Source organism: Delphinus delphis, chromosome 9 (genome assembly GCF_949987515.2).
Source record: "Delphinus delphis chromosome 9, mDelDel1.2, whole genome shotgun sequence".
In the NCBI taxonomy this organism is placed as follows: Eukaryota; Metazoa; Chordata; class Mammalia; order Artiodactyla; family Delphinidae; genus Delphinus; species Delphinus delphis.
Window position 1 is genome coordinate 99,125,313 of NC_082691.1, and position 19,484 is coordinate 99,144,796.

General features: G+C 39.5%; 1 protein-coding gene across 1 annotated transcript in view; it reads left to right on the forward strand.

The window, feature by feature from the left end:
* Positions 1-19,484, forward strand: part of CNTNAP2 (contactin associated protein 2) — a 1,416,746-nt gene that overhangs the window by 901,655 nt on the left and 495,607 nt on the right. The window lies entirely within an intron of this gene.

Genomic DNA, 19,484 nt, shown 5'->3' on the forward strand with positions numbered 1-19,484 from the left:
TTACAGCATGGTTTACTGAATATTTTGACTCAGTTGAGACCACTGTTGAGAACTACTGCTCAGAAAAAAAAAACTCTTTTCAAAATATTGCTGCTCGTTGACAATGCACCTGGTCACGCAAGAGCTCAAATGGAGATGTACACTGAGATTAATGTTGTTTTCATGCCTGCTAACACACGTCCGTTCTTCAGCCCATAGATCAAGGAGTAATTTTTACTGTGAAGTCTTATTATTTATGAAATACATTTTGTAAAGCTATAACTGCCGTAAGTAGTGATTCTTCTGACAGATCTGGGCAAAGTAAATTGAAACCTTCTGGAAAGTATTTATCCTCCTAGATGCCATTAAAAACATTCATTATTCATAGAAAGAGGTCAACATATCAGGATTAACGGGATTTTGGAAGAAGTTGATTCCCACCTTCATGGATGACTTTGAGGGGTTCAGGACTTCGTAGAGGAAGTAACTGCATATGTGATGAGATTCCACAGAACTAGAATTAGAAGTGGAGCCTGAAGATGTGACTGAATTGCTGCGTCTCATGATCAAACTTGAACGGATGAGGAGTTGCTTCTTATGGATGAGCAAAGACAGTGGTTTCTTGAGATGGAATCTGCTCCTGGTAAGGATGCTGTGAAGATTGTTGAAATGACAGCAAAGGATTTAGAATATTACATAAACTTAGTTGATAAAACAGCAGCAGGATTTGAGAGGATTGACTCCAATCTTGAAAGAAGTTCCACCGTGGGTAAAATGCTATCAAACAGCATTGCATGCTACAGAGAAATTGTTCATGAAAGGAAGAGTCAATGGCTGCAGCAGACCTCACTGGTGTCTTATTTTAAGAAATTGTCACGGCCATCCCAGGCTTCGGCACCACCACCCTGATCGGTCAGCAGCCATCCACGTGGAGGCAGGACCCTCCACCAGCAAAAAGGTTACAACTCCCTGAAGGCTCAGATGATGGATAGCGTTTTTAGCAGTAGAGTATTTTTAAATTAAGGTATGTACATTGGTTTTGAAGACATAATGCAATACTGCACACTCTAGACTGCAGTATAGTGTAAACATACATGCAATGGGAAACCAAAAAAAAATTGTGTGATTCACTTTATTGCAGTATTTGCTTTATTGCCGTGGCCTGGAACCAAACCTGCAATATCCCTGAGGTGTGCCTGTAGTTGCCTATGAGAGGTGGCAGTGTATGGTGACCGAGCAGGAGTGGGACAGAAATATGAAGAAGAATTCTCACCGTATTTCTAAACAATATGATTATATTAATTACTCAAAACTTTAATTTTTAAGAAGAGTAAATGGTATGGGAAATATTTTTTGGTCTCAGAATAGATAAAACTTTGAGGTGGCCGTTCTTTGGAATAATATCTCTTAGGTCAAATTATACTTTTCAGGCCCTGAAAAGTTAGTTAGTTGTTAGTATATGATATTTATTCAACAAATATTTGAGTGCCTATTATATTTCAAGCAGTATTTTAACTCCTAGGAATGTAGATATGAACAAAAATTTATGTTCATGGTATGTACATTCTAGTGGAAGAAAAAGATAAAATGGTAAACAAAAAAACCCCAGATATTTACTGAATGTGGTAAGTGCTGTGAATGAAATTAATGTAAGAAAAGCAAGACAAACATGAGATGGGGGCTCTGGAGAAAGATTTTTAGATAAGATAACTTATGAGCTGAGACACAAATGCCAAGAATGATCCAGGGGTGTGAAGAACTGAGGGGGAGGTAGGGGGGCTCTTTGCAGGCAGAGTAAACTGCAGAGGAAAGGGCCCTGAAGATGGAAATGGCTGAGGAGAAACAGGAGGAAGACAGGTGGGGGCTGGGCATAGTGAGAGTGATACAGGATGAGATTGTGCAGGTAGGCAGGGGCTCAACCAAGCAGAAATTACAGGAAACGGTGAGGAATTTAGATTTTATTCTAGGTGCAATGGAAAGCCGTTGAAGTTTGTTGGAAAGTTATTGAAGGAATGAAATGATCTGATCTCAGTTAAAAACAAAATACCATTCACTTTGTTGGGGGAAGAATCGATTGAGTAGGGATTGCCAATGGGAAAGGAAGAAAATCAGGAATTTTATCACGTAAGCCAAGAAAGGAAAGTGTTTGAAAAAGAAGGTGCCTAGTTGTTCCAACTGAGGACAGAAAGCTGTCCGCTAGGTTTAGTAACATAGAATTCCTTTCTGGTCTGATGTGAGCAAATTCTATGAAGCGGTGTGCACAGAGGACACACTAGAACATGCTGGAACAGGAATGGATTCTCTCTATTTTATATCCCCATCCCCACCCCCCCCCCCCCCCACACACACACACACACACAGCAAATCAGAGAATTGGAGAAAGAAAAATTTAGACAGTTCTTTCGAGTGTTCTATAAAGGCAATAAAAACAGAGATGTGTATATCCAGAAGGGCAGATCTCTGTGTTAGTTCAGCACATTTGGTACATATTTTAAATCTTCATAAGGAAAACTGCTTTATAACAAGATGCTCTTAGCGTTTTAGTGACTAAATTTCCATGAGTAATTCAAAATGGGTCTATTTTATATAATCCCACCCCTTTGGCAGTTAATACTATTGAAAGTTTCCACTGAAGGTTTAAATCTGACTTCTAGGAATATTTTTGGAGTGTTGTGTGTTCCACCAGCCTCTCAGATTGTTCCAGAATGTCCATATGTAATGACAGAACGTCTGCTCCTTTATCCACCCCACATACCCACATCAGCTGTATCAACTCTCTGACCAAGCCCCATTGTTAATGCTCCTTTAAGGGATCGTGACTGATCACGGACGCTCCTTCACTAAGCAGACAGCAAATGGGCATTTCACAGATTGATGCCAATGAATGTCAACTGGATTTGCAGAAAATCACTAAGACAACACTGTCAGTCAAAAACACAGCTGTCAGTTAAAGTATGAGGGGCTTAGGGGGGCTTATTACTTAAAAAAATAATAATATGTAAATTAAAATATTTTAGCACTCTACTTTTATTTGCTGTTTGTCACCTAAGAGATGACATTTAGGACAGGAAGTATCTTAACCAAAGGACACTTTGTCTTCTATGGTAGGTACCATCTTTTCAAGCTGATTCTGGGTGTAAGCTTGTTTTACAATAATCCAGCATTTTCCAAACTGTATATTTGACTCCGTCTTTATACCGTCTGCTTATATCCTTCTTGTGTTTAACTCTTATGGAAAATTGTGGGTCCTTTTTTACTCCAGCCTTATACATTACACTTTCTTTTCTCTTCTCCTTGAACTCGTGTGTGTTCTCCCAGTTTTCCGTCTCTGGGGGAGGCTTCAGTTCTTGCCCCTTCTGCAGCCACAGTTGCAAGAAACCTAATTGTAATCAGCAAGCTGCCTGCTGCTAAAAGCTCTTAGTGCCCATGTTGTTAATGAATGACCTGGCTGAATGTGGTGATTTAAGAGGAAGACTTATCCCTTGTCCCTCCCTAGGGCCTTGTTCTTAAAGGATTCCTATGCTGTTTAACTCCTCTAGCATAAGGAGTATTAACCACTACCCACCACACTTCATATATTAGTGCATTGAATTGAAATAATGGGGAGCTTAAAACATATCACCACGTTTCGGGTGGAAGCTTGAAGAAACTCAGACCCCTCATTTTAGCCTAAGGAAATTGGATAACACCGCCATTTGCTCTGAAGTTATAAATACTGTTTTCTCCTGGGGACTAGAGGATGAGAGGGGTACAGTCAGAATTCTTTTAGGAACTAAACACATTAGAAGTAACCTGCAAAATCAATACCAATTACTTGCAAGCAAGGGCTGAAAAATCATTGAAGCCATAGAGTGTGCACATAAGGGATGGCTTAAAACAAACAGTGGCGTGCCTCAAAACTCTCATGAAACAGGAGTGAAGTAACAAAGCTCTCTTCTATTTATTTTGACATTTTTGATCTTAATTTGTATAATCCAACAATTGTTACACTTGAAAAATAGAGCAGCAAATACCTCAATATAGGAAGGATATTTTACTGACTCTCTGGCAAGACTGAGGTTTGTGTTGTCTTTCTGGTAAACATCAGGCATTCAGAGCGTGTGTGGGGACGGCTTATCTACGTACACCAGTAAACCTTTCATTCAGTACCCAGGCTTTCTGCATGCCAACGTTATGTGTTTAGTGTCTCAAGAGTCTATTTAGTAGAAATTCACTCTGAAGGGCCTTTAGAGGTTTAACTGCATAGTCTCTCCTTTATTCAAAAGACTGAAATAATGCCTTTCAAATTCCTGGAATTCTTAAGCTTGTGTCTCAGATTAAACAGAAAATAGACTTTCTTCCTTTCGCGTTGTCTTCCAGTGCTACCAGGAGCGGGTTGGGTAGGGGGGACATGTCTGTTAAGATATAGACCCAGAATCCTAACTCTCTAGGCTGGGCATGATGGAGAAGCCCTGAGAGCCTGTGAAGTCCCTCCAGCTCAGTCAAGTCCATGACCCGTTTGTGCATGAGCGTGGGTGGGTGGGCAGAGGGAGACACTATAGAATTTCCTCAGAGTCTGTAGCTCTGCTTACCACACAAAGGAGGTGATATGGAGATGGTGCCTGTTATTAAGTCTCATGTGAGAGGGAAAAGTAGGTATGTCTGTATCACCAGTATGAATACCACAACAAGTAACTATAGATCTCCCTGAACTACTTTTTTCCTGGACTTCACTTTTGTCCTCCCTAGGCATACAGTGGTGTGATCTTAACACTTGGAAGATTTGTCTCAAAACAGAAAAAAAGCCCCTTCTTACTAGCTTCCTTCTGTTTTTAATTGCAGCGCCTCTAATTAATATGTAGGAAATAAGAGAAGTAAATGGCTGGCCACACGGTGCCTGAAAATAAGAGCTCTTGATAATTGCTCAGGGGAGAACAGAAACAAAGGAAGTGTGTCACAGATCTCGTGGTGGCCACCCCACACTTTTCATTAAGGGAAGGCAGTCAGGGAGAAGGAAGTTTCCTTCAGGTGAGCTCAGGAAGTGTTTTGAATTAGATTAGGTTTGGGGAATTGAAGTAATTTTACAGGATGTACTAAGTAAGCGCTGGTCAATTCACTTGCTGCAGATCGTACTGAAGGTGAAACGCTGCTGCAAGAGTCTAATATTTTCTCAACCTAATATTCAGCTAATTTTTAATTTTTTAAAAAAGCATTAAAACTATTGGGATTCAATAGTTATATTTACTTTTATCCTTTGAAACAAAAATAACTCTCATTCCCATTAATGTTCAGTTGTTGAAAGAAAATCGAAAGAGGCAAACAGTATATATCTTTGTCTCTGTGGGCTTATGCAGTTTATAGATATACTCAGCAGTGCCTTTGATGAGTGTTCTCTGTAGCGTGAGGTCGGTTGGTAATGGAGTATTGGCCCAACAACTTATCGAGATAAGTCCTTGTGCTTCCCTCAGCTGACATGTTTCATGTTACAATCTAACACTTTAACTCACAACTGAAATTAGTATAGTTGGGTAGAACTTTAAGGAAGTTTATAATAAGGCTAACAGATAGGGTTATTAGGTGTTGTAAGGGTGAGTTCTGAGAGGAGAAAATCAGGTTATTGTTACTCAGGGAAAAAAATTCTGAAGTGTGGTAGTAATCATCTTTCATAAAATTTAAAATAAACATCCTAAAGGGATATAAGATTTTCGCTGGGACACAGAAAGCAATAAAAATTGTGTGCTTAGTGTGTGCAGCCACAGGCATATTATCTTAAACAAGGTTTACCATCAGTTGCAAGGAGAAAATGTATATGCAGAAAAGCAGGAGATGAGATCAGCTACTCAGCAAGCGCTAGGGATAAGCAGTGCTCTGAGAGCCTGCGGGCAGCAGAGATCGCTCCGAACTGGAGAGGCAAGACAGGTTTTCTCGAGAGATGATACTGAGGGAGGTACTGAGGTGTGGTGTAACTATGAGAGAAGGTCTTAAAAGGCAGAGTTTTTGCCCAGTAAAACTGAGTTTTTGACTTCAGTTCCTGGTTTTTGCAGAAGAGTGGCAGCAGAACCTTGAGACCAGATTACAGGGAACAATTCCTCTCGGGCCAATGAGTTGTAGGCATTCTACCTTTAAGCCAGGCAGTGGAAAGCCATGGAAGGTTTACCAGCTGGAATATATTATAATGAATTCCACAAGGAAGAGTATGGCAGCCATATGCAGGATGGATTCAGAGAAAGACCAAAGCCAAAAAACAAAGAAAATGTTTTAATAGTAATTGAAAAGAACTAATTGGACTTTTTGCCTGAGATTTCTAAAAAAAATAATAAAAGGAATACAAAAGGAAACTATAAGCTCTAGTTCAACGAAGTTTTAAAATTTGTAAGTGACGCTGTAATCCTGTAATTTATCCAATTGTTAGAAATCCATTATTCTGATTCTGTAATTGGAATAATTTGACATTAGTTTAACTTAGAAGATTCCCTTATATCTCCATCAGTCAATTTGTGTGTAATTACGAATTAACTCTTAATTTGTAGTTTACTATTCGCCAGAGGATAGAAACTAAAAAGCTATAGCCCATGCTCTGCATTTGATCCATAAACCTTTCAAGTTCAAATTTGATGACTCTGAAACAACCATTTCGTGTCTATACTTTAAGGTTTTCTTCTAATGTTTTATTAGAGATATCAGTGAGACTTCAAACCCAAGTCACTGACTGATATAACCAGCAGCCTTCTTCAACAGATGGAAATCAATGGGGTGAATAGAAATTGCTTGGAATTTTCTCTGAAGTTAAAAAACAGTATAGGAAATATGTTTATAATATCCACATGGCAAAAGTAAAAGTAAACAGAACTTCCTGTTACAGTGAAGTTTAATGAATCCAGTTAGTTCTTCCAACCATCATTATAGTCTTATCAAGAAGTAAGAAAGAATATCATTAAATGGATATGTCCTTTAAGTAAATACTGAATAAATTTTAAGCGCTAAAGTCCTTGTCAGTAATAACTTCAGTAACTACTTACTATTGAAAAATATCCTGGTGCCAAATGCTCTGTTCATTTTCCCCATCCTTGGTGGGGAAATAGATGGAGCAAGGGCTTCCGAGTCAACCTGACTTCTCTCTGAATCCTGCCAAGCCCTCCATTTGGGCAATCCACTTAACCCCTATGAAAAAATCTTACCAAGTGGTTGTGTAAATTGCACATAATAAACAGCATGTTTAGCACAGAGCCTGGCACACAGTAGGTACTCAGTAAATATTTGTTAAATAAATGAATATTTTCACTCTAAAGAATGAGCCACTAGATTTACTAAACAAATTTGATTGTAAAATTTCTCAAGTGTTCACTTCTTTATATTTATTGGAGGAAAGAGGAGAGAGATTTGTAAAATGATTAAATATGCTATTTACATTTGGAAATTTTTTCTCCCCAGGCTTTGGGGATCTTAGCTGCACAGGAAAAAAAAATAGATAGCTTCTGTATTGCTAGCTATATTCTCACCGGGCCCAAGAAGGTGAAAAGAAAATGAATAAGAAAGAAGGAGGGAAAGTTGCTGGGGAGGTTGCTGACCAGTTGTCCCCTGCCTAAGACAAGTAACCAAATGCCTCCTTGACTTAAACCCATCATTTGTTTAATTGAAGATAAAGCATATTTCTATTACTGGAGAATGAAAGGGGTGGAGAAGATTTCCTTAAAAAAAGCACCCATTCTACTATTCTTACATTTTCTGATGTGACCTATGCTTTCAAAACAAGTGATCCATACAGGGGAGGAGAATGGATGCATTTGAGGAAAAACAATATTTCTAGACTTAGGTCACTGATGAATGAGGAGAGAGAGTTGAAAGAAAGAAGAGAAATGGGTGAGAGCAGTATACCTGTTTAAGATCTGAAGCTGTGATTTTGGATGAGGCACTGGAAGCACAGGTGCATTCTAGAGCCTTGCTCACTTGCTCATTTCCTGCAGAATCACACTCATCTCAGGGCCAGGCCACTGATGCTCAGGTTAATACAGGTTTTAGGGAGCAGACGAAATTGGACTGAGATCCAGGTTACCTTGTTTCCTAGCACAGTGCGCTGAGGCATTTCATTTAATATCTCTGAGCTTCAATTTCCTTATTTGTAAAATGAGCCTCATAGAGGGGATGTAAGGAACCGTGGATTACTGTATTCTTCCATTCTATGACACGCCCAGTTCCCACTTTAATTCAGATGATTCTTAGAATCAATGCTATGTCCATTGGTGGGGGTAGAGTGATATAAAAAATAATGGGCATGATGCGATAATTGGAATCTTAATCTGATGAAACACATGAAGGTCATAAAGGCAAAGTGCTCATCATATCATCTGCAATGTAATAAGCAAAGAGCAAATGGTTTTGGGGGTGATGCTCAATGCTGCTGTCGCTATACCTTGCTACACCACGCAGAGCAGACATTCCCCTCCTCGTAGATGCTCACTTCACAGATGCTCCAGCTCACATGAATGCATTCAGAACACATTTTGTGAAAGAGTAATTAAAGTCTCAAAGGCCCTAGTTTCTCTAATCATCTAAAATGTCATAATTCTCTAATGTAAAAAAATAAAGTCAGGTCATGATGTGCTCAGCACTCTGCTAGGCACAAGTTTATTATTTTTTTCTAATATGACTTCAATATGATTTAATTTCATCACTACCAATAGCACCATATGGCAAGTTCCCCATTTTCCCTAAAAATTTATTGAGGCTTTTGTGTGTTCAAGTGACCAAACTCTCTATGTTGAATTTTTCTCAACGTTTCTTCAGGACATCAGAATATAATGGGGATTTTTTTCAGGTGGCGCTCTACCAACTGGATATGAAATTGGATCAGGTGGAGGCTAGAACAGATGGGGCTGAGCAACAGAAGGAAAGATCCTGTTTAGTATATACGCAGAAATCACTCTGGCGAAATCAGTCATGCCACGGGAGTTAGTTTCAGTTCGGTTAAAGAAAATGAACTGAAGTAGACAGTTGAGTTTCTGGGAAATGAATATGGGCTCACACTTTAGAAATCGTCTCGATTAAGTGTCAATAAGACAGATGAGCTAATGATGCTGAATTAGAAGTCTTAAAATGCCATGTTTGTCAATGACAATAGTTCTCTTTATTTGGTGCTCACTATGTACCAGGCACTTTACATACGTACCTCATTCAATTCTCACAAAAGCCCCACGAGACAGACATCTTTCCCATTTTACAAATAATGAAACTGAAGCATGAAGTAAATTGATCAAGGTCACATAACTCTAGGTAACAGAGCCAGGATTCTGACTTGAAAGCTCATACAAACCGTGACCCCTCTACTATACTGCCTTCCAGTGTTAAGTGATGTGTATTGCAAGAGAAATTAGAAGAGCAAATGGTTAGTTTGCCGGAATCCCAGGTCTTTTCCACAGTAACAATTAGGATAGGCCTACGATATCCTGAATGATGCCTGGAGTACCTGCCTGAATCCTGGTGAGAAATACGGAGCAGTCAGGCTGCACGTGAAGTAGAGGCCCACAGGGGCCACACACAGGACTATGGTGAATCACATGGACTCCCTCCCTGTAGGAGCCCCCTAGAAACTCTCCCAGGATCCTGGAGCCACACTGATCCAGAAGTGGATCTCCATAGAAACCTTGGGCCAGAAGAGCCCCAGCTTCCCATTCAAGCCAAAACACACTATGAAGAATCTTGTTTGCATTGAAGCAAATATGTGAATCTGAAGATGTGGGTGACTTGGAGTACCCCCTTTTTTCAAAACTGTAGATAAGCCATAAAGAAGAAAAAATCATTTCAGTCCAAATATTTACCCTGCTCTAACTTTGAAGCAAGACTAAGAAATAGAAGGGAATCATCATTAATTGATTGCCTGCTATTTTTCAGGCACTGGTCAGACCATATAATTGGTTGGAGGGAAGAAAAGATAAGGGAAAGCAACAGATGGAGACAGATCTGCCGGGCACCATGCTCTTTATGCATTATTTCATTTCATACAATGTTCTTTCATATCACCAAGTTCCTGCTGACTTCTAAGCTATGTTTTCTGCTCAGCCAAGTATTCAAGAGGTAGGTACTGGTTATGACTAAGCAGAACATAACCCCTTCTCTGAGAAAAATAGCAGAAAGGGCAAGTATATCCTCTTAAGGAACTAAATTTCTTTCTCTGACTTATTTTCCTCAAACAAAACAAGATTTTGTCATTTCTATTACCATAGCCTTGTTTTTCATGCACAGAGATCACAGAAATCTTTGAGCCTTCAAGAAGGTAGAGGAATTCTTATTAAGTAAGAGAGTGAATAATCTTTTCAGATGCAACTATGCCTATAGTATAAGGACAATAAATGTTTTGGGGGTATAAACATGAATTAAGCTATAGGTGTTATGCATTATAGACATTAAATTAGTAATTATCAGTAATTAACCTGATTGCTTTAAAACAAGGCATAAGATGATATTTTAACAATCTATCATTATGTTTGTATTCTGGGACACTAAAATCAATTATATGCCATGAACTATCCCTTGAAAATACACACATCGAAGAAATAGAAAGTAAGACAGAATTTAATGAATTTCGGGACACATAATTTTTCATATTGTATTACTTCTGAAATTGTTATGCATCTTAAATTCAATGACATCTTACACTCACTCTCAGCCAGATGTCAGTCCTGATGTGTTATAGTAGGCATTGCTTACACACTTGTGAACATCAGAACTTGCAGAGTGCATGTCAGCATCTTGCAAGAAAATTCCAGAGACAATAATGGTGCACTTATTATCCTTAGGTTAATGTGTTGAACAGCATAATGGAAGCAAGAGTAAAAAAAGGAGTCTAGGGCTTCCCTGGTGGCGCAGTGGTTGAGAGTCCACCTGCCGATGCAGGGGACACGGGTTCGTGCCCCGGTCCAAATCTCAAACGGGGGCTTCTCACTGGTAGACTCTGAAAGGGCACTCTGTTGACGGGGTTTTGGAAAACGTGTTCCCAGGCTGCCAGTCCTAGTGCTGTGGGGAGAGCACTGAAGGAGGGGGGAAGGTGCTGAGTGCCACAGACACATATCTGACACCCTGGCTACAGAACTAAGGGGGTGCGATGGCAATGCAGTTGATCGAGAAGTAAGAGAAGGCATGAGGGCGCATTCAGCAGTCATAGATGGGAAGGTCCGCGTCAGAAAGACGCTTCAAAGGAAGAAGTGGAAGATTAGATATGGATTTTTTTCCTTTCACTCTAGCAAGTCAACATAATCTATAAATCAGGTTCCTTTGGCTCTTCTACTGACTATCATGTTCTTTTTTCTGACTTTCCTGTAACTGGAACAGTATGCCTGCCCCCTCATAGCGCAAGAATAATCATTTGCTGGCAGAAGCTCCATGAATCAGCCTTGCACTGAACATGTTATAATGTTTGGGAACCCAGCTAAATTTTCCCATAACTGCTTTGAAAGTGATTTCCGTTTAGAGCTAGGTGGAACAAATTCCTGCTGCCAGCTAAATCTTCTTTTTCTTTTTCTATGAACAGTCTCATAAAAAGGAATATTGCTCTTTCGTCCTGTTCTGTGATGCATTTTCTGTTGGAGTCTATGGAGGAAGCTATCTAAAAATGCATTGAGTGTTGTAAAAATAGCCTCTTAACTCTACCAGAATTCAACCTTTTAATAGTTGTCTTTCTTCCCCCTTTATGTCTCTTTTTCAATTATTTCTTTCCCTTGGGTACACTGCCAGATTAATGTTTCTGGGTTTTTCATAGACACCTACAATGACTGAAGGGATCCATCTCCCACCTTTAAAATCCTCATTACACCCCAGCAGAGTTTTCTGACTGTAAGAACTCAAACCCCAGATACAGGGAGAGAGAATCACTTTCAATAGGAAACCTAACATTACCAGTAGTTGGAAGCATCCCTTATAGCCAATTTTTGGTCTGTACTTAAGTTATGTTATGGCAGACCTCCGCTGACAAAAATGCTGCTGTTGATTTAGTAAATGCTGTCGATTTAGCTTATCTCAGCATTTCAGTGTTGTTATGTGTATTTTAAGCCGTACAAAGGTGCTTCTTTTCTTTATAATTCAGCTGAATCAGAAACTTTTCTCTCTGCTTGCTCACACCTTCTTCTAACTTCTGAACTGCAGTGCCAAACTAACTTCGCCTAGGGACTGATTCCCGACTATAAACGAGAAGAGACTTGCCTCAGCTTCCAAAGTATCACTGCTTCATTATCCAATGAAATGCTCCCCTATAAAAATGTTAGTCTCTGTGCAAGGATTTGGTGAGCCACAGGCTGGAGCTGACCAGCTGGGACATGGAGCAGGGCTCCAGCTATTGATGCATAGGTCCGGGAGGACCCCACCAACCTCCCTATTGACCAAGGGAAGAAAGATGCACATATTTTAAAGCAGGACGACTAGAGGCCAGAAAGTCAGCAGGGCAAGAAAAAGGGAGCAGAACCGTGAATAGAGTCATGAAGTTATAGATCCATAGGAGAAGTGTATAGAGGGGTGTGTGTGTGTGTGTGTGTGTGTGTGTGTGTGTGTGTGTGTGTATATATATATATATATAAAGTGTCACACAGCAGATGGTGGCCCAACCAGGATGAGACCCACATCCAGTACAGTCTAATGCTTGCCTCTGTAGCAGCTGTTGTCATGAAGACTCTAAGAAGTAAAACAGCAGCAGCTCACAAGTCCAGTAACTGGTTTAAAATAAACACTATTTTAGTAGCTTGAACTGTGTCCCCACCAAAAAGATATGTCCAAGTCCTAAATCCCAGTTCCTATGAATGTGACCTTATTTGGAAATAGGGTCTTTGCAGATGTAATGAAGTTCAGGATCTTGGGCTGAGATCCTCCTGGATTTATAGTCTTCCCTAAGTCCAATGACTGGTGTCCTTATAGGAGAAAGGAGAGGGGGATTTGACAGAGACACAGAGAAGAAGGCCACAGGAAGACCCAGGAGCAGAGGGAGGCAGAGATTGAGGTTACGCTGCCATGGGCCAAGGAATGTCAGGAGCCATTAGAAGTTGGAAGTTGGAAGAGGCAAGGAACATTTTCCCCTACAGCCTGCAGGGGGAGCACTGCCCTCCTACCACCTTTGGCTTCTGATTCCTGGCCTCCAGAGCTGTGAGAGAACGCATGCATTTCTGCCGTAAGCCACCAGGTTTGCGGTCATTTGTTACAGTAGTCCAAGGAAAGTGATAGAATTATGAATGTTTCCAATCTGAAAAACGATCTAGGAAGAAGGTTTAGTATTTCCAATATTTATTTTTTGTTAATTTTAATAAAGTAGACCTCAAATGACATTACTTTTAACTTTTGTATTAAGAGTGCCTATACACACAAGGGCTCCCCTAAATGTTTCCAGCCTGAAGTCCTAAACATTGAACATTGACCTAAAAGGCCCTGCCCAGCTCCCCAGCCCCATTCCCTCCCACCTTCCCTTCTCCTGGTGTTTCAGGAATATGGTCTTCTCTCAGTCCTCACACATGCGGGGTCTGCTCCCATCTCAGGCTTTGCTGTGTGCTGCTCTCCTGGCGGTCACACCCCTTCCCCAGCCCGCACCTCCTTCCCCAGTCTGAAATCAGCTCCAGAAGTGTCACTGTCTGGAAACCCCTACTGACCCTTCAAAATAGATCAGCCATACTCTCCCCTGCACGTTACAAGGTCTCCTGACACCTTTCCCTGCCGTAGTAATCATCACTGTTTGCGATTCGCCACTGATGGCAGCAATGCTACTTCGTGTGTCTTTCTCACCAGCCCACAGCTCCATGAGGGCAGGCGCAGGGCTTTTTGCTTAATATTATATTGCGGCACCAGTGTGGTGGATGACATATAACAGGCCACTGTAAATATTTGGTAAATAAACGAGTGGTAACATTTAGCCTTGGATGAAGCTGTGGTCCATTATTTACACTTCAAGCTGTTCATTTTCACACTTACAGCTATCCTATTCTTAAAATATAAAATTGAAACTGTAGGAAAATGAGTACATAGTCCTAACCCCCAAATTAATATATTCTAATGACGTCTTAATTTTTCCCCTGTGAATTTCTACGTAGGTGAAGTCTGCTCTGTCCCAAAGCCATTTTATAAATAAGTAAACATAACTCTAGGGGCTCAAAGCAGTTATAATCATTTCGCCTTGATGTTGATTTTCTTGGAAACACCAGCTTGCCCTGATTATCTTTATTCATTTGTGTAATCAATAAGCATTTGTGGGCCATCTAGTAGATTCCAAAGATTACATTCCAAAGTATTCTAAAATCTATAGGGGAGAAAAGAAGATAACAGTAACTATGGTAGGAGTTGTGGCAGTGGGGTCTACAGGGTAAAGGACTGAAGAGGTGAATGGAAAGGAGACCAGGCTGTGGGTATTACAGGAATATTTCCAGAGGCAGTAACTCTGGAGCTGAGTCTTAAACGAAGAGTAGGAGAAAGTGGATAAAGACATAGAGGTTGGTCTAGGGCAGCGTTTCTCATCCTTGGCATTTTGGACAGGACAATTCTTTGTTATGAAGGGCTATGCTGTGAGTTTTAGGATGTTATCAACATCCCTGGTCTCTGCCCATGAGATGCCAGTGTGACAATCGGAATCCTCCCAATACTGCCAGATATCCCCTGGAATGACACATTCCCCCCCGTTTGAGAGCCCTCCTCAGGGGCAGGGAAGGTCTGAGTTGCTACAGACATTTTCACAGAGCTCTTGCAAAGAGTGCTTAGAGGGCTATGGAGGGGGATGGAGGGAAAAGGTAACACAGGGGTCTTACTTACACAGAGGTTTCGTGTATTAAGCTGAGGCGTTTGGAACTTTATCCTGAAAGCTCTTGTGAGGAATTGAAGGATTTTAAGTAGGGGAGGGATATGGGCCAATTTGTGTTTAAGAAAAATCACTCTGGTCACAGTGGAAAGGATGAACTGAACGGGGGTCAGATCAAGTCTGTAATCCAGGAGAGAAGGGATGAGTGCTGATGGAAAGGAGAGTGAAGGTAGGAGAGGCATTCAGATCAGATCTCTAGGAGGGTGTCTAGATGCTTGGCTTGGGTGATCAGGAGGTAGTAACATAAATGTTCTCCAGTAGCAGTTGGAAATTAAGCCGCATGACTCTGTGAGAGAAGCTCTCTGAGGCTTGAACACAGAAAAATTACTTGGAAAGTTTAAGTGTAGTCTAGGTGAACTCATGATATAAGAAATACAAATAGCACTACCTAAGGGCTCAAATTCAATTAGGCCTTCAGCAAAGATTTCTTGAGCAAATTGTCAAAAAAAAATTATCAGTTTCAAAAGTAATCAATATAGCAGAAAACCTTCATAAATTTCCACCACCACCGCCCTCAAGCAGTACCTTAGACAAGGGAGGCAAAGAGGCAGATTGAAGAATTGAAGCCATTTCCCTTTCCTAATTGTCCATAAAATTGTCCCATTTCTTTGCTTTACTTTCTGAGTCTATATAATGATAACAGGAAAAATGGTATGTTTGGATATTTTTAAATAGCTGGATCTTTGACAACACTGAGATACGTAATTGTCAACAGAAAATCTTAGCATTTGGTAGAACTTCTATTTGCATTCAGCCGTTCGGTGGTCTATAAGGCATGTCCTTTATGTGAGAATTGACCAGATAGAATTTCGTGAGCACCTACTCTAGAGGAAGGAGAACAGGACTGAGATCTCAGTCCCAAAGAGGCTTCCCGGCTGGCTAGTGCTGTACAATATACAAAGGCAGTTAACAGTCCAGGGCAAAGCATGATACCTTTCATAAACTGTTTGGCAGAAAAGTTCTTTGCTCCCTATTTCACAAAGCTATGAATGTTCCTTGCTTTTCAACATGAGGAACACAGGCTATTCAGGCACTGCTCAAGGGTTTGAATGGTGGTCCTAGAAAATGTGGGCAGAGTTCAAGGCAGTTGCTTTAGCTAAAAATCATTATGCAACTGAAAAAGCTTAACTAGAAATATTCCCTGTATGTAACCATATGCCAGGATCCAGGTTTTGACTAGGAGATTGTCTGAGCAACTTCCAAATGGGAGTCCTTCAAATTGCAGCAGGAACGTTTGAAATCTTGTTATAAAGCAGAAACTAATACACCATTGTAAAGCAGTTATACTCCAATAAAGATGTTAAAAAGAAAAAAGTGAAATAATAAAAAAAGAATGGTTGAAATCATTTGAAATTTTGAAGAATACAAAAAAAGGAATTCATACACAAATAGGAGGTATAAGTGGATTTTTTGTGTGTTGATAAATTATGCATTTTCAAGTATTTGGCTTCAAGGACATATAAAAGATAGAAATCCTTACGAATCCAGGTAATGGTGTAGGCTCTCTTTTAAAAATCATCAATATCATTAAAACATCACACATTTAACAAAACAGCTTAATTCATAAATCAAACCGTAATTCAGAAATTACAGACTATAAAACATAGCTCACATGGATCAAACTTACCATTAATTCTTTATTATTACTAAAAAAAACCATACACACACAGACTTTTTTTCACTTCACATATGCCACACACTGTGCTTGGTGTTTTAAATGCATAACTCATTTGCTCTTTACAACCACAGAGGTAGATATATGATTATTCCCATTTTACTGATAAGGATGTTAACATCCAGGTGAAATAATTTACCAAAGGTCATACAGCTAGAAAGTGGCAATCCTGTAATTAGGGGAGAGCATGTTCCCTATAATTCATGAAGAACAAAAGAAACATAAGCAATTAGTCACTAATGGATTTCGAATAAAATTTTGATAAAGACAGTTTTGATAGACAACTTGTTATAGATACATAAGATAGTACAGCCAGTTTTCATATGGAAGGAGGGCAATCTGGATGATAACAAAGAATGCTGTATTTATTTCTACATATCTATTATTAATAATAGTGTTACTTTTAATTTAATAGCGGCATTAAGTACACTCAGCTCTGAGAGCAAGGGGAAGAGAATAGTTTTAGCAACTTTAAGATAATTTTAAATGTATACTTAAATATTTCAATTCCATGTCAGATATCTTTTTCTGCTGAAAATTTGGCCTGTCTGGATTCTAAAAGGCATTTGGACTTCAAACTGTGGTTAATGGTAAGAAAACAACTGAGTAATTTCATGGAGTGGTTCCAAATTATAGAAACAGAGAGAAAGCTTAAGTACCAGGGAACAAAAATTCACAGATTTTAAAGATTCATGATTCATACATAAAACCCTAACCCTTTAAGTGAATAACTGTGTTGTTGCCAGTTTGGAGGAAGTTTTAATTTTTTTTATATTTAAAAATAATGCGATCAGAGTCAAAGAGGCCTTATCTCCATGTTAGAGATTGTGAGTCACATCAGTCATGTCAGACTCCAGCTAAATCTTCTGAAAAGTATGTTAAATCAGGATGATAATGGTTCAGTAAAATTTCTCCTCAAAGTATAGTAAATATGATTAATATATCATTGAGACTCTACTGGAAGAATGGCATGAAACAGCAACATTCTGTTGCTATTTGATAACTTGCATTTTTGTAAAGTGACCATTAACATGATACAGTCACATCAGTACGACAGTCCGCACAAATGAAATATCTCAAAGCCAGTCTTACATTTTCATCAAGTAAATGACCATGGGTTTCAGTAAACACAATTAGGAATGTTAATATACCAACAGATTGAGTGACTTGATTTTTCAGCATGGGTGTTTATAAGAGGAAACAAATTAATCATCTTTGAGGTAACACTTAGGAATTTAAACTTTTAAAGGACATAATCTGTTTCACCCCAACTGTTCTTTGCTAAACTGGAATCAAGATCGTGTTTCTGTGTTCCTTTGGGATAGGGATTGGCAAACTTTTTCTAAAAGGGTCAGATAGTAGTGCCTAGGCTTTGCCAGCCATAACTCTCTGTGGTATCTGCTAAACTCCGTCATTGTAGGTGCGAGTAGCCACAGAACACACATAAAGGAATGAGTATGGCTGCTTTCCAATAAAAAGAAAAAACAAAAGATTGTGTTTTCTGACTGTCCCCTTCTGAGATCATCGTGAGATTAAGTAAATAGCCCAGGCAGCAGCGTTACCACCATAGGGCCAGAGAATTGGAAGTGAATCGTAATCTTTGTTTTGAAAAGGATCCACAGATGCCTAGTTGCACAACAGAAACCTCCAAGGAAGTCTGCTTCTCCTGCCTGTGCCAGCAACGTGGGCCATCCCTGAGCGAGCTGCTCTCCACCCTTGCACACCTGCACTCTTTAGACCCTCATCCCCCCCACTTCTACCATGAGGTCATATTCACTGTCAAGAAGGCAAGTGAGATGTGTGCCGTCACTTTCACTCGAGTCCCTTTTAGCTCTAGGCACGCACTTGGCATTGGAATGGATGTGCAGGTGACATGGACACAAACAAAAAACAGAAGCGTCAACTGTAATACAGCTTTCAGAATCAAACTGACAGGCTGCTTCAGCCTGCAATAATAACTTAATGATTACGTACCACTGCGGAAGAGATTTTGCTGGAAAGAGGCAGCATTTTAAACTGTTCAAAATTAACCCTTATATAAGCACAAAGAAATGCTTCTATTTTCACTTTTTCACAAAAATACTTCAAAAATAATAGATTTCTCTGACTTTTTTAAGAGACTGTGCTGAGAACAGATTAACCTTTTCCTGAAAACATATCTTTAACATTAGAATGATCAGTCACTGTATTCCTTGGTTGTAGCATAGCTGCAAATGTAGATAGTATGAGAACTACTTATCCTGGCGTGGGCCCCCAAATATAGTTTCTTGAAATAGTCCACATCATGATCATAATTTTTAGTCTTTTCATCTTTTCAGTTCGCCTTTTTGCTAATTCCATGAACTCCAGTGTGAAGAGATATATACACAAGCCCGTGGTCTTTAGGTTAGTATCACACAGCTGAACTTTCTGTTGCATTAATTGGTTAATTAATTAATTAATTAATATAACAGGGCGGAGCTCTCCACAGGAGCATCTCCACACTTGCCATCAGTTGTCTGAATTCTGTCCCCAAGACCTAAACTGTTATCCATCACACTAGCAACTGGAATCTTCTTATCAGGATCTGTCCACTCTTCCCATTTGCAAACTAAAATTATGGAGGAGGTGTGAATGAGAAATTCTCTGTATCACTTCAAAAATTTGTTAGGATGTTTTGAAAAGTTACGACTCAATCTATGAGTGATATAGCACCATCACTAGGTGGAAAAAAAACATAGTTACACTTCTTTCTCTAAGCTGCTTCTTAATGTTGACTCTTAACAAAGTTTCAGATACTTTAAAATTAAATTTTTAATCTGCTAATGTTGAGCTTGAGTAGCCTATATAGTGGCTTTCTTATGGATCCTTTTTTTTTTTTTTTTTTGGCTGAGACTTTCTATTTTTCATTGATTTCAAGCATGTTTGTAATTGCTCATTGAAGCATCTTTAGAACAGCCGCTTTAAAATCTTTACCAGATGACTCTTACCATTTCTGGCATCTCAGCTTTGGCATCTATTGATATTCTTTTTTTTCTTCAGTTTGAGATCTTCTTA